This window comes from Diceros bicornis, chromosome 30 (genome assembly GCF_020826845.1).
Source record: "Diceros bicornis minor isolate mBicDic1 chromosome 30, mDicBic1.mat.cur, whole genome shotgun sequence".
Taxonomy (NCBI): domain Eukaryota; kingdom Metazoa; phylum Chordata; class Mammalia; order Perissodactyla; family Rhinocerotidae; genus Diceros; species Diceros bicornis.
In genome coordinates this window covers 3,804,528-3,818,688 of record NC_080769.1, presented here as the reverse complement: position 1 = coordinate 3,818,688, position 14,161 = coordinate 3,804,528, and the positions used below count along the sequence as shown (strand labels likewise).

The window sequence follows — 14,161 nt, the reverse complement described above, 5'->3', positions numbered from 1 at the left end:
ACTCTCCAGCCCAAGTTCCCTGCCAGCACTGTCAGATACCAGGCACCCCAAATCCTCCTCCCAGGCCTGAGTCACCCCTTATGTCTCAGTTGCCCCCAAATGTCACCAGCTCAGGTCCCGCGTATCTCCGAATGCCCAGTGTTTCCCTCAGGGCGCCCCCCACCTTAGATTGAGTCCCATGCCCCCTCCACCCTGGGCATTGGGCCTTCTGCATCACAGCCCGTTTACCACGTCAGCCCCGAAAGTCAGTCCCTCCAGTCCAGGGTTTCCCTCGGGGTCACTCCCCAGGCCCAGGACACCCCTCAAGGTCACCTTTCCACCCTCTCCGGCCATAGACTAAATTGCCACCTTCCCCAGAACAGGTGGGGCCTTCCTGGGAACAGGTGGGGCAGGGATGGGGATCCTGTAAGACCAGGAGCCCCGGGTGCCAGGACAGTAAATTCAGGCTGATCAACCCTCCCGGGGAAAAGCCGGAACTCCAGGGATGGAGGCGGGAGTGAGTCACAAACCACCAGACCTTCAGGAATGAGGCAGCTTTTATTTAACTGGACAGCAGGCAGGACACACAGCACAGACGGCCCCAGGCTTCTGTCTGCCACCAGGAAAGGGTACGCTGGGCGAGCCCCGACAGCCTGGGGGCTTCCCTCTGCTTCCCCAGTCCCATCCGGAAGAGAGCCCCATCTCATCTGATAGTGGACAGAGCCCCAACTTTCCACGCCCTGGGGCCACCTGAGGACTGAGCAGGCCTGCCTGTGTCCTTCCTGGGCCCACAGAGACTCGTTCTCACCCCACGTGCCGGGAGAGTGTCCCAGCTCCACCCCGAGGTAGGAGGCGGCAGGACTCGGGAAGAAGGCAGGCACGCTTAGGTCAGGCCAGCCTGGTTCCGGAAGCCCGGAGTTGGCATTTAACGGTCTGGGGGCCTAAGGGAGCTTCCTCTTGGGTAACTGGCTGCTGGGAAGGGGCAGGCCTGCCCTGTGCCCCCACCAGGCATGGGAGAGGAGGGGCCAAGGCTCCAGGCGGAGAGGGTCGTCCAGGCAGGGACACAGCTGGCTTCCTTTTTTCATGGAAGGGCTGCTCACCCCCTGCCAGTCCTTCCTGGGAGCACGGCCCAGCCATAGGTGGGTCTGGGGAGGGTCCCCAAGTGCATAGTTGGGGGAGGGGGCCTGCAGCAGGCAGCTGGGTCCACCCGCCCCCCCCACGCCCAGCCCTCCCCAAGTCCCCCTCCAAACACAGGCCTGCGTCTGGGCCCTCGTCTGCTCCCCAGGCATCAGCCCACCCAAGGCAGGCAGGGGCTGCAGGCTCCGAGGGGGCTTGACTCCTGTTCCTGCTGAACTGAGCCAGTCTGCACAAATCAACTGTGTTTCAGCTCAGTAGGCACGGGAGGCAGACCCGGGGAGGCCAGGCAGGTGCAGGACGGGCGGGCAGCAGCGGGGAGAGGCGGCAGGGCCAGAGGAGGCGGGGGCCCGGGGGGCGGAACTTAGCCACTGTGAACACGACGTGGTGTGGACCCTGCTCACAAGCAGCTAAGCCCTGCTCCCCAGGCCAGACGAAGGCAGAGGGGGCTCTCTGCCACCCCATCCCCATCCCTGGGCAGTGTCCTCGGTGGTGGCCGTGGCGGCGGCAGTGGTGGCCCCAGAGGTAGGGCTCAGGGTCAGTTGGAAATCCCTGGCAATGTGATTTGTGACAAGCAGCAAATCCCATCCCCAGGAACCCCAGCCGGCCATGGCACAGTGGTGGGGGAGCGCTGGGCGGGGCCCGCGGCTGGCACCTGGGGGGAGAGAGAGAGCAAAGGAGGCGATGAGATTTGAGGACATCTGTCCTCCCGCTGGGGCCGTGCAGCAGCAGCTGAGGGGAGAGCTGGACCACCAGGCTGGACGCCCCCACCCCGGCCGTGCCCTCAGTCCCAGGCCCAGAGAGGCAGAGATGCCCAAGGGTCCCTTTCGGCCACGGAGGCTGCAGGAACTCCAGAGCCAGGTCCCCCCTGTCCCCCCCGAGTGCTGAGCCCTGGCAGGCTACATGGGGCCATGAGGAGAGGAAGCTGAGGGGGTGGCGGCAGGCGGCTGAGGAAGTGATCTCACTCCAGCTGGCGCCACTTCCTAGAAGCCTGAAGGGCAGGAGGAAACCACCAGGCCTCCCCCCGGACCCGTCTCCTCAGGCCGGGCCTCAGCCCGCACCCACCAGAGCGGATGCCTGCAGCGGGCGCCCAGCTCTCCCCCGGGCACAGGCGCCCCCAGGGTGCCGGACCCAGGCTGGAGGTGCAGATCCCCGCTTGGCACTTTCCCAAATGCCCTCGGAGCCTCAGTTTCCCCAGCTGTCAAACGGAGCCAGGGGCCCCCCCTCGTAGCACATGGAGGTGTCACCGAGAGGGCGTATGTCATTCACCAAGTGCCCTGCCCCGGGACACCTATGGGATTTGTGGGGCCCAGTGCAAAACAAAGAGATGGGGCCCCTTGTTCACGCATTAAGAACGTCAAGACATCGACAGCAGAGCGTTCGACCAAGCTCCAGGTCCTTCTGCCCAGGAAGCCAGCCCCGTGCTCAGTAAGCAGAGATCTCCCTTCTGCAGAGCCCTGCGGCCAGGAGACCCCAGCTCTGGAGCTAGTTCGGGGGGATCTGAACCCTGGCTCTGCGGCTTCCCAGCTGGGTGACTCTGGGAAAGTCATTCAACGTCTCTGGGCCTCCGTTTCCCATCTGCAAAGCAGGGGTGATGTCTCAGTAAGGATCTCATGAGCGATACGTGTCATGAGGATGGGGCTGCGCTGTCATCGTGAACCAGGCAGAGACAGGAAGGATGGTGGCGGGAGGCCGCCGCACTCGGGTAGGGCCTCAGCGCCCGGATCCGGTGGCGCCCACCACTGGGAGACAGGTGGAGAGAGATGTCCTGCCCTGTCCCCCACCCCTGCCACACACACACACACACCCCCACCCCGCCACCTCCCTTCCCCTCGGGCCCCAGCGCAGCCCTGGCCCCTCAGGGTCTGGGGGCACCAACCGGGAGCGGACGAGGCCCCGCAGGGCGGCTGGCCTCCCTGGGCCGCCTCCGGAAGTGAGACAGCACATTCGTGTCCCAGGGACGAGAACGGGAAGGGCGGCCATTTGGCCAGGACCGTTTCCTGTGGGGTTTCCCCTGCACAGAGCCCCGGGCCAGGGCCAAGGCCGCTCCCCATGCCCGCAGGCACAGAGGGCCGGGGTCTCGCTGGCGGGGCACTGCCACGCCGGTGCCCAGGAGCTGGGCCCGTGACTGGAGCGTGCCGCTCGGGCTCGGGGGAGAGGGCGTCTGGGAGGGCCAGGCTCCCGGCAGCGGAGGCGCGGGGGAGGGCGCAGGGTGCAGGCCGGGCCGCCCGATGGAGGGATGCGGGACGTAGGCCTGAGTCTGCTCCACAGACAGGGCGTGTAGGCAGGAGGCAGACGCAGCACGCAAGTCACCACCCCCCACCCCACGCTCCAAGAATGAATCAGGGCAGCTTCCGCCGGGGGCGCCACCACCACCGCCCCCAAGCCTGGTCCCCAAATACTTTCCACCCTCTCAAAGCAGCTGGGATCGGAAAATACCACGGGCTGCAGGCCCCGCCCTGCCGCCGCCGCCCGCCCTCCCAGCCTGTCACTAACGCTTTGCCTAATGGGCCCAGACTCTCCGCAGAGGCTCCCTGGGCCGGGCCGAGAGCCAGCCGCCGACCTGGGCTGCCCAGCCAAGGGCTGCCTGCCCACCAGCCCCCCGCCCCTCACCCAGAGCCCAACGCAGCCACCATGACGGCCATCCAGACGGGCAGCCCTCGGAGGCTGGCACCTGGGAGGAGGGGCAGGGCATTGCGAGTGGGTGGGCCCTGCTGCCCACCCAGGGCTGGGGGGAAGGGGGCAGGCCCAGGCAGGGGTGAGTAACCGAGGGCTGAATCACTTGTTATAAATAGGGGAACCGTGCAAGTCACATCCCAGCCCCCATTGCGCCTGGCCACACCGCACCACTCTCCAACCCCTGCCCTCAACTGTGACCCCCTCAGGCCAGTCACGGATTCCCAGGGCCCCTACCATCCACACTGTGTGCCCTTAACTGAGGGGTACACCCCACTGCAGGTCCACCTCTGCCTTACCCCAGATGGGCCCATGTCCCACTCTAGCCTGGCTTTTCAGGGCCACTGGCCTCGAGGGCAGTCACTGGCTTCCGGGCCCCGTCCTCCGCCCTCAGCACCCCGACAATTCCCAGACCCAAAGCTCGGGGTCCCCGGGCTCCCCAAGGCATTCCCAGGGTGTGGGTGACCACGGTCCTGGATGGTGACGCCAGACCAACGCCACAAGGAGGCCAAAGGGCTTAGCATCTCAGAAGTCGGGTCCCTGGCCCCTCACCACCCAGGCCCCCATCCCAGACCCCCCCAGGCCTGCTCTGCCCAGGGCCACAGCTCAGTGACCACACCCAGGGTGGCGCCAGCTCCCGCACCCTGGGGCACGGAGCTGCTGGAGCATGACTCAGCCGTGCCCAGCATGGCGGCGTCCCTCTCTGCCCACGCTGCTGCCCTCCTCACCCGTCCTGCCCAGGGGACCAGCCTTCCCAGACACACCTCCATGTCCACCAGGGCACCCGATGGCAGGAGGGAAGGTGGCCAGGGTGCCCCAAAAGGGATCTGAAGGCCAGAGCCTGCCTGGGACGGGAGGGGAACGGCTCCCAGTGCTCCCTATTTACAGATGGAGAAACTGAGGCCCAAAGAGATTCGGAACCAGGCCAAGGTCACGAAATAAGTTTAACAAAAAGCCAGGCCTGACCCTCGCATAAAGTACCTCCAAAGGAGAGGAGGGCTGGCGGCCCAGCCCAGAGAGGCGCAGGAAAGCATTTTCTTAATACTGCCCAGGGTTCCTGGCGCCATTCTTCACCACGAACAGACACCCCACCCAGCCTCCCGAGGTGAAGGGCACGCTCTGAAAAATGCCTTAAGGTGTACCAAAGTACCACCTGGCCCATGGCGAGCAGGTCACCCACTGTCCCCACGGGGACGGTTACCCTGAGATGGCAGACGGGACGGGGGTCTGCCCCGCAGCTGCGGCCTGCACAGAACATCTGGCCTCCACTTGCAACAGGCAGGGCTGGTACAGGGGTCCCTGGGAGGACCCCCGAGCATCCGCCTCCACTGTTTGTCTCCAGCGAGCAAGGGTCTGCGGAGACTCAGAGGCCGGGCCAGCACAGACAGGCCCGACCCCCGGACACGCCCTGTCACGCATGTGCTCCGCGTGCCAGCCCCAGGCCAGGCCGGCAGCTATTTTGGGGCCCCCTCTAGGCCCACAGACAAGGCCTGTCAGTTGGGGTCTTGAGAGAGCTCCCAGAGGACGTCCTGCAAGGACAGAGGGCCATGGGCGCCTCCGGGGCACTAGGACAGAGCTGGCACCAGGCCCCGGGCCCATGCCTTCCCAGGACGGCGGCATGTGGACACATGCGCCCAGGCCAGCCTGGGCAGGGCGTGGGGGCCAGCAGACAGGCGGTGTCTCACATCGCCGCGCCCCTGAGCCTGGACACCTGTTGGTACTGCCCTCCAGCTCGAGCTGGCACGGCAGGGCCTCCAGAGGACCCTCCTCGTGCCAGGGGTCCCACAGCCCAGCCTCACCTCGTGCACCAGCCATCAGGGGCGAGCAGCTGGCTGGGGCTGGTGCAGAGAGGGGCAGGTGACGGGAGCCAGCTGCAGCTCCGAGGCAGCCAGGAAGCCGTGGGGTCGGGGCCTGGCTGGGCGGCAGGGAGAGGCGGTGCAGTCCAGTCCAAGGCTGGGGTCAGAGGTCAGTCCAGGGCTAGGATGGAGGATCGGGGTGCAATCTGGGCCTTTCACCCTCCTCCTGTCGCCCAAGGGCACGGGGACCCTGAGCTACACAGGGCTGGGAATCAGCCCTCCAGGAATCTCCCAAACCTGGCCCCCTCCACAGAATGAGCGCTCTCTCCTAGGCCAGGAGAAGCCAGGAGGGAGGGCAGGGGTCCCCCAGTCTCCCCAGAGCCAGGGCGGCACTGACGGGCCACCGCCCGCCCTGCTGGTGGAAGGCCTTCCTGGGCTCAGAGACTCGCCGGCTGACATGTCAAGAACTTAAACCAGTGTTCCCCCCCCAACCCACAGAACTCTGGGAGACCCCCCCCCCCCCCGCCCTGTTCCTCCAGCCCCATCCCCGCCAAAGCCCAGACAGGCATCCCTGGGACCAGGCGCCCGCATATCCACCCCCACCCCCAGCCCCGGCCCCTGCCCTCCGCCCTGCGGCCTTCTCCCTGCCCACCTCGACCTGCCCGGGGCGCGTCAGAACCCGCCCTCCCCACCGCGCGCTCCCCGGTGTCCTGGGGGGTGTGGTTGGGGGCGCCTCGGCGGCCCCCGGGGAGGGGGAGAGGCTTGGCCGCCCTTCCCCCGCTCCGTAGGGGGCGCCCCGGGACTCTGCCACCGCCGCCGCCAGACGCACGGTCCCCGCTGTCCCCCGGCCCCGGCGGCGGCGCGCGGGGCGGCGCCCTCCCCTCGCCGGGCTGGGGACCCGCCGGGCGCGCCCCCTCCGCCCACGAGTCCGGCGCGGAAAGTTGCGGTCGCCGGGCCGCCGCCTCCCTCCGGGTCCCTGCGACTCACCCGCGGGGAGGGCGCCGCGCCGGGCCGGGCGGCGGGAACGCGGGCGGGGGGCGAAGGGCCGGGCGGGCCGGGGGGCGCCGCGCTCCATCCCACTCACTGGCCGGCCCGCCGGGGGCCCGATCGCCTTTAAAACCTCCCGGTCTCCTCCCCCGGGCCGGCAGGGGCGGGGCGGGGCGGGGCGCGGCGGGCGCCGCCGTCATGTGCCCCCGACCGGCCCGCCCCCACTTTCTCTCGCCGGTCCCGACTCCGTCCCGTCCCCAACTCAGCCCAACTTTCTCCCTCCGTGTCCCGACTCTGCCTGGTCCCCAGACCCAGCCCGGCGTCCCCCTTCGGCTCCTGCACTCCTGGTCCACCCCAGTTTTTAATCGAAGGCTCTCCGTGCGGGGGTAGGGCCGGGGCGGGGGTCCCGTGCCCATCGCGCCCTCGAACCCCCCTTGGCGTAAATCCTTCCCCTGCGGAGGAAGAGAAACCCAGGAGGCCGTGGGCAGGGGGAAGGGAGATGGGGGGCGGCCGGGGGGGGGGGGTGGACACCGCGCCGGACCCAGGACACACTGCCACACTGTGGACCCTCCGGGGACGCATGGGCCTGGGTATTGTGGGATCCTGCCAAACACAAGTCCCCACTTCCTCCACTTCCACGGTGCCTTCTTCAGCCTCAGGAAGTCCCTCCTTTTATCCCACCCAACCCTCTCCTGCTGCCGTTGAAGGCTGTCTGACCCTGGCCCAGGTGGTCCCTGGGTCTAGGTCCCCTCCCCTCTCAGGCTTCCCGGCATCCCTGCCCCCACCCACTCAGGGCCTCTGGGAAACTCCCCAGCTCCTGGAGTATCCCTGGGAGGGAGGCCGGTCCTGGATCCCTCCCTCCTTCCCCGCGTGCATGTCTGTCCCACCTCATCCTCCGCAGACCTCCCCTCCACCCTCCACGGGAGGAACACGGCGGCATTGTTCCCCAGGACGGGCCCTGCCTTGGGGCCTGGCCGCATGCCCAGGTGGGGGGCCGGGAACAAAACTCAGCAAAGGAGGGGCGGGGTGCCCTCTGCCGCCAAGCCAGCCTCCTTGGGCATGCCCGGCCGCCACTTTGCCCTCTCCAAGATGGGACACCAGCCAAAGCCCCAGACCACCAGCACCACCGTCCCGCCACCGCCAGGTTCCGGAGCTGGAGGACCCTTCCCAGACCTGTGCGGGCATTGCTTTGGGGGACAGTTTTTCACCACCCACCTCCCAGGCAGGAAGAGCACTGCTGGGGTGGGGGGCCAGCAGCAGGCCCAGGCAGGGGCCTGCAGGGGCTAGTTGGACGCCTCTGGGTCACCCGGTACCCCAGAATTCCTCCCGAGTCCCCCACTGCCTCAGTTCAGCTCAGCCAGGGTTCCCACGTTGGACCTTGGTGGGACTGGAGAGAGGGGGGCGGAAGCCACACCCAGCTACTCTCCCATGGGGCCCAGCCCTGGGGGCTCCTGGGTCTTTCTTCTCTGTGGGGCCCAAGGGGCAGGCCGGCCCAGGCTACAGGATCTGGCAGGTTGGGGCAGGAGGGGGCAGAGCAGCCTGTGGGGCCCAGGGGGAAGATTTGGGGTGGCACAGAATTCCCCGACTCAGGGCGGGGCCCAGAGGGGGTGGGGCACTCCCCACATGGCCTCCTGAGCAGCTACCAACAGGAGAATGGAGTTCCCAGGGCCTGCGGTCTCCCAGTGGAGACACACACACGCGTGTCACTCCAGAAGTAGAAAGTGACCAAATTACAATAGGGCACCCCTCCGCACTGCTCCTCCAGGACACTCCCTTCACCCCCAGAACAAGGCCTCCCATCCGGAACCACCCTCCTTCCAGTCATTAGTCCGATCGGCACACGTTTAGAGAAAATGCCTCCTCCGTGCTGGCCTCCAGGGACACCTGTGCCAAGGCCCCTGAGCCTGTATAAGCCACCCCGCCGTTCCCATGCACGTGCTCGAACCACCCCAGCTCACTAGCACCCTCAGCCCGAGCTTGGAGGGTGCTCCTGGTGCCCCCAGCCCTCTCTCCGGATCCCCCAAAGTTTGGCCCCACACGCCCTGGTCCTGAGCTGACAGTTCACCCAGGGACACCAGCCAACAGGGATCAGAGCTCTCCAACCTGGCCAACCAGGCCTGTGTCACGATGGGGAGGGGTGGGGGACAGGGCCAGGGTAAGGCCAGGTCGAATGGTCAAGTGGCGCAGGGCACACACACGCCCATCTCTTCATTCTCCAAACATTCACTGGTGCCCGCCACGTGCCAGCGCTGTTCTGGGCACTGTGGACACAGCAGAGAACAAGCCAGAACACAGTCCCTGTCCTCACGGGGCCGGCCGACATCTATGGGAGGAACATGCACAGTAGAGAGAGAGCTAGCTCTAAAGCTATGTAGTGTGTTGGGTGGTACGTTCCCCGGGGGGGAGAAGGCGGGGAGCAAAGGAGATGAGGAGTAAGGGGGCAGGGGCCAGGTCAGGAAAGGCCACCCTGAGGAGGAGGTGACATTTGAACAAAGACTTGTAGGAGGTGTGGGAGGAGCCAGGCAGACATCTGGAGGAAGAGTGTTCCAGGTGGAGGGAACAGCCAGTGCAAAGGCCCTGAGGCAGGAACATGCCTGGAGTATTTGAGAAACAGCGAGGAGACCAGTGCGATGGACTGGGGAGGGGAGTGGAGTGGAAGAAGAACTGAGTTTCAAATCCTTGCTCCCCAACTTTCCGGCTGGATGTCTTCAGCCAAGTGATCACACCATTCTGAGCCTCAGTTTCTTTATCTGTAAAATGGGCCTGAAAACATGCAGTTTGTGGTTGTTATGAGGCTTTTGAAACCAAAAGTGTAATGTCCTGGCCCAGGGCCTGGGCGGGGTAGAAGTCGGGTAAGGGTCCGAATGTTGCTACCCCAGGTAGACGCAGCCACCAGTGCCTGGGACAGGGGCTGGGTCAGGGGACCCTCACAGATGCAGCTGCCCCATAGGTCACCCTGGCTAACACGCAGGGCCGCCGCCGGGCCCCATGGCAACGCCGCACACAGAGACATCAAACAGGCCGGCGAGGAAGTCCCCACGTCACTGTGGTTAGGGCGGCTCCTCCCAGCCTGGCCCGGCTGGCGGCTCCGCTCCCCTTGCCAGTCAGGGCCCCTGCCTCCCGTCACCGTGGCGACAGGCTGTGTTATGGACTGAGCCAGGACCCCACCACCTGCCCCTCACTCACTCCGGCCCCAGCCACTCCCCACACCTGGGGAACGACACGCAGTGGCCCCACTTCACTGCCACTAACCCTTCGGTTCAACCTGTCGGGAGCACCAGGAAAGCCCTTGCCCACCACCCACAGTTCAGAGGGGGCAGAGGGGCCCCAGGGCTCTGTGGGGTCCCCCGGCAGGAGCCTGAAACCCCCAGGGCAGGGTCCCGATGGTGCTCGGGGGCACGGGAGGGGTGAGTCAGACAGGAATAGCCCCCAGGCTGGGACTGAGTCACCCCCCACCCAGCGCCGGATGACATCAGGGCCTGGCCTGCCACCCTGACTTGGCATGGGGCCAGAATGGGGGCGCCCGAGAGATGTCACATCTGGCTGCCCTCTCCCCTCTGACTGGGGCCGGCAGGCGCAGGGTTAAGAAGGAACCCTCTTGGGGGTCTCCCCCCTAATCCCATCCCCCCTGTCCCGGGGATTTCGGGCCCCAGCCCCTCTGACGTCACTGGGGGTTGCTATGGCAACTGGCCGAAGTTCCCAAATAAAATTACCGCGGGCGGGTTAAGTTTCCTAGGAGGCAGCCGACGGGTAAACAATGGCGGTGACAGGCGGGGCCGGCGAGGGCCGTCTCCCCTCCACCCCGCGCTCCGCCGGGACCCGGGGGTCCCCAGGGCGAGGAGCAGGGTCCCCCTCCCCGCCCGGGACCCGCGAGCCCGTGAGCACCGAGGGGCCTGGCGCACAGATGGGGGACAGCGAGGCCACGAGCGAGACGAGCGGGGGATGGGGACGAGGGGCGACCTCGGAGGGAGGCTGGGCGGCGGGGAACAAAGCGGGGACCTGAGGCCCGGGATGCGCCCTCCGCACACCCCCCGCCCCCGCCCCCAGCCGGCCGCCCGTCCAGCTGTGGCTGCTCCCAGCTGCCTGGCTCCCCACATCTGGCGGGCCGCGCGCTCACTTCCTGTCGCCCCAGCTGCCGGGAGGGAGGTAAAAATAACCGTCCCCTCCCCCTGCCGGCGGCGCAGACGGCGGAGCTCCCGGCCTGGAGGAGGGCGCGGCCCAGCTCGCCGGGAGAGGAGCCCCCCTGAGGCCGCTCGGTGTCCCGAGAGGAGGGGCGCGGGCGGGCGGCGCCGCTCCCAGGCTGCGGGAGGAGCTGGGAGTCTGTTGCGTTAGGAGGGCCCTTACCTGGGCGCAGAAACCTCGGGAACCTCGTGTCCAAGCCCCATCCTCACCCCTGGGCAGGAGGGTGCCAGCCCTAACCGCTAGTGGACTGTACCCAACGTGCCTGGGTTCCTGCCCGGGGTCACTCACTCACTAACTGTATAGACAGGTCACTAAAAAAAAAACTCTCTGGGCCTTACTTTACCTCTCCGTAAAATGGGGACCATAGTATCCACTCAAAAGTGCATTTGCTCAGTGGTTGTTAGCTATCTTTTCCCATCCCGGGGCCCTGAGGCCCTCGGGTACTCTTGCCAGATACAATACAGGACACCCAGTTAAATTTGATTTTCAGATAAACAACAAATCGTTGTTTAGTATAGGTATGTCCTATGCAATATTTAGGACATACCTATAATAAAGAAAAAATTATTTATTCTGTATCTGAAAATCAAATTCAACTGGGTCTCTCGTATTTTTATTTGCTAAATCTGGCAACCGTATCCCGGAGCCACCATCAGTTCTGACCTGCAAACACCGCAACAGACCCCTCCCTGGTCTCCTTACTTCTGGCCTTACCCCTTCCAGCCATTCTCCAGAGGGACCCATCGAATCCAGCCACATCTTCCCTCTACCATCCACGGAAAAAGTTCCTCCCCGGTGCTGGGTCCCACGAGGCCCGGGTGTCAGATCTCCACTTCTCTCCAGCCTTTCACACCCACCTGCTGACTCCGGAGCATCCTTCAGGTCCTAAGCATCACCTGCTCCGGGAGGTCTTCCTTACCTCCCACATGCCCCTCTGACTTCAGACCCTTCAGGACCCTGTACTCACCTGCCTCCCCAGTCTGAGTGACTGACTGAATCATCTGAGGAAAATGAACATTTCTTAAATGACACAACGGTCCCTTCCCAGGCAGCAGGTTGCTTCTCTGACAGAGTACCCTGGTGCTGGTACCTGCTCTTTTCCTCACCCCGCGGGGTCTGAGGCCCCTTAGGGGTCCCGTGGGCAGCTTGGCAGTGACTATTATGGGGTCCTGGGGAGCCAAAAGTGAGGTGAGGTGACGCTGGCTCCCAAGGAGCCCTCTCCCTGCCTTCAGATAGCCTGGCAGTCTGGGCGGGGGCCTGGCACAGCCTCTGGAGGGCACAGTCTTCGGCTCCCTTGCATGGACAGCCCCCAAGGAGCCCCCCGGGCCCCTACCACACCCTTACACGTCCCACCCAACTCCACCCTGGACTCATCACTCATAACCCTGCTGGAGACTCCCGCAGATGTGACCACTGCCAAGAGGGGGCACGCACCCCACTGAGAGGGGCCTGGGAGCCCAGGTCGCCCTGCCTTGGCGTTCTGCCTTCTCTGGCAAAGGATTTTGCCTTTCTGTGACTCAGTTTCCCCATCTGTAAAATGGGAATAATACCCGTGAACCCTCAGAGGTCTATGGAGAACCCTAAATTAGTGAATATACACAGGTACACACGTGGTAGAACAGCTTGGAACACAGCATGTGCTCATTAAGTGTTAGATCTTTGATTGTGGGCGGATGGGGGGAGGATAGTGAAAGCCCAAATCCACCCCCACAGCCCTCCTGATTCCCCCACCCCAGGCCGGCTCCCCAAATCCCTCTAGGAAAATGGTTTGGACCCCTTGGCCGCCGCTCTGGCCCAGCTGCTCAGGGGCCCTCTCGCCCCACAGGGAGTACCCTGTGCCATCCCCTGACGCTGGCACCCGCCTCCAGAGCATCAGGGGCGGTCTGGCTTGGGGCGAGACATCCTCTGTCCTCCCGCCACTGGACCACAGCGGTCTGCCTCGCCCTCATCTCCGTGCCCACCAGGCCCGCGGGCCCGAGCTGAGTCCCTAACCTGGAGGCTCGAACCCGGGCCCTAGCGCGCGGACGGGGCGGGCCTCCGCGCGGTCGCCGGGCAACGCGCTGTTTGTTGGGGGGGCGGGGCGGCGCGGTGACTCACCGCGGCGTGATGCGGGCGGGCGCGGCGCCCGCGGCCTGGCGGGCGGCCCGGCGGCTGGAGCGGCCGGCGGCGGGGCGCCCCGGCCCCCGAGTGGGCGCCCGCGCCCGTGGGGAGGTGCGGCGCGGGCCGGGCTCCGGGAGGTTCGAATCCCAGTCTCCCTCTCCGTCCGCGCCTCCGGTGCGTATCGCCTCGGTTTGCGCACCGGGGAAGTGGGCGGACTTCGCGGGCTGCGGCAACCCTCCACGGGGGCGCCCGGCAGCTGGGATTGTTACCCGATTAGAGTCCGGGGCAGCAGCTGCGGAATGCCCGGCTCTGGCCTTGATCTCCTGAGTCCTTGGGCAAACTCCATAAGCTCACCGAGCCTCAGTTTCCCCGTCTGTTAAAGGGAGGTAGCAAGAACACGCGGCCTCTGCGGGGGTTGAGGATTCCGTGAATCCACAGTGAGACAGTGGCTGGCTCAGCTCAGGACGGGGGTCTGCCCTCCCCAAGGAGAGGTGGGAGCGTGGGAAGTTTTCTCCGTGGCCCGAGCCCTGTAGGGTGCCCTCTAGAGCAAGAGGGGCAGGGCCAGGCGGGAGCCCCTGGAGGGGGTGTGGGTCACAGGCCAGGGGCCTGGCGTGGAAGCGGCTGCAGAGCCGGCCGCGGCTGGAGCTGGCAGCACCTGCTGTGGGCCAGCGGGCGGGCGGGGGCTGGCGCGTGAGTCACCGCCCAGCAATGAGGCGTGAGTCACTCAGGGCGGGGTCCCCCGCAGCCCCCCCAGCCGCTCCCACAAAGGCCCTTTGAGAAGAGCTCCCCACTCCCCTCCCCCAGCCCCTAGGCCCTCTGTGGGGGGCTGTGGGGCCAAGGCCCTGCTGGGCTGCCCCCAGGAGCCAGGCCTGGCTGGGAGGCGCCGGCCTGCTTCAGCCATGTCTGAAAAGTCACCGTGGGCAGCCGGGCGTCCCCGGGGGGGGGGGGGGGGGGGGCGGGGGGCTCCCAGTCCGCCTGAGTCACTCCGGGGACAGCGGAGGGTCACACGCACACAGCAGGCAAACTGAGTCGGGCTGTCTCCAGGGCGGGCGGCTGCGCGGTGGAATCAGGCTTCGGAGACCCGGGAGCCTGCGAGGCCGAGGCCGGAAGCCCAGGCCTCCGGCAGGACAAACGGGCACTGGGGACACACGTGGCCACATCTCCGAAAGGGACCACCCCTCGCCCAGGCCTCCTCCCCACCTGAGCTGTCCTTCCCCAGCTTGGTTCGGGAAGGACAGGAGGCCCCGACCAGGGCGACGGGAGTGAGGCACCCCGCCGGGACACGAAACTTCAGGGGGCACCAAACG

General features: G+C 66.3%; 1 long non-coding RNA gene across 1 annotated transcript; it reads right to left on the bottom strand.

Moving 5' to 3' along the window:
* Positions 1-518: 518 nt before the first annotated feature.
* LOC131394305 (uncharacterized) lies at positions 519-6,167 on the bottom strand. Its single transcript, XR_009216106.1, has 2 exons — positions 5,589-6,167; positions 519-1,768 (listed from the first exon to the last, which is right to left on the bottom strand). It is a non-coding gene; the product is annotated as an uncharacterized LOC131394305 (long non-coding RNA).
* Between the last annotated feature and the right edge of the window lie 7,994 nt (positions 6,168-14,161).